Consider the following 1,459-nt stretch of genomic DNA (forward strand, 5'->3'; position numbering starts at 1 on the left):
ACGATCTCACGGTTCGTGAGTTCGAGCCCCGCGTCGGGCTCTGTGCCGACAGCTCGGAGCCTGGAGCCTGCTTCGGATTCTGGGTCTCCCTCTCTGCCCCTCCCTTTCTCGTACTCTGTCTCTCTCTCTCTGTCAAAAATAAATAAACGTTAAAAAAATTTTTAAAGAGCTTTTTATCGTAAGTAAACTCTACACCCAACATGGGGCTCGACCTCAGGAGCCCGAGATCAAGTCGCAGACTCTGCCACCCGAACCAGCCAGACACTCCTACTCGGCAACTTCTCAGGAGACCCAGATGGGTGTCAAACCTCCAGAAATTCCAGAACCGCTGCAGGGAACCTCGTCCATCCAGTGCTTACTGGTGCCTTTCCGGCTTCAACCTCACTTTTTGTTTGATGGCCATCCGCTTCCTGTTCTAAAATTAATTGGCACGTCATTCGAGCACCACCCCTTAGGTAGGATTTTGGCACGATTGCCCTAAAAGCTTCCTTGGAGGCTAGATTTTACTTGGACGTTCTTTCTCTTATAAGTTCCCTGATAAAGGTATTTCTGAAAGTGTAAGCGTAGTTCTGGTCTTGCCACTCGGAATTTCATTTCTAAGGTGTGTGGGGCATTTTGTGTTAGTGACGGCCGGACGGTCGTCTGTTGCAATGACAAGAGAGGGCATCGTCTGGTAGGCCACCCGTCTTGATTTTCCATGAGAGCATCTCTCAGTGGAGTCGTGCCACGGGCATCAGACAGACGTGCTAGTGACCAGGGGGAGTCCCAGAAGATGGCTTTAAATCCAATGTGGCTCAGCCACCAGGACGCTGACAACTTAGGACAAAAACAGGAGTTTTCCCACCATAACTAAAGTGGAACCGTGGTCTCCAACGATGTGAAATAATGTCAATAGTCATTCAAGTATTCTAGTGCAGTCCCGACATTCTCCTCTGCAACTCAACCCAACGCTTCTTGTCCACTAGAGTTTCCGGAAACGCTGGCAGTTCTTGACTTCACTGGGGCTGCTTCATCCTGGGCAGCCGGAGAAGATGGGAGAGAGCCACACCTGTAACGGATGAGGGCGGGACACCAGTGTCCCATAGGGTCAGGCTGCTGCTCATGACACTTTATTATTAGTTGGGTCTAGAACAGTGTCAGGCTTAGCAAGTCTGATGGTCGCCATGTTCTTTATATCAGCTTGTTTGAGAAGAATGACTAAGCCGCACGGATATTCTTAGCGACAGTCCCAGAAGCCCCCTCCTTTGTCGCCCTCAAAACCGACTCGAGATGCTTCGTCTTCCGATGGAGATGTCTTCTGGGCACACCACCCTTTAGCGTTAACACCCGTTTAACTTTGCAAGAAACGCAGGTCTGGGAAAGCATGGTTTTCAGAGAACTCACCGAATGACTGGGGAGAAGTGAGCGGGAACCGTCAGGACTCCCCACGGCTTCTTCCCTTTTAGATACGGTAAGTGGT

This window comes from Neofelis nebulosa, chromosome 7 (genome assembly GCF_028018385.1).
Source record: "Neofelis nebulosa isolate mNeoNeb1 chromosome 7, mNeoNeb1.pri, whole genome shotgun sequence".
NCBI classification, from domain to species: Eukaryota; Metazoa; Chordata; class Mammalia; order Carnivora; family Felidae; genus Neofelis; species Neofelis nebulosa.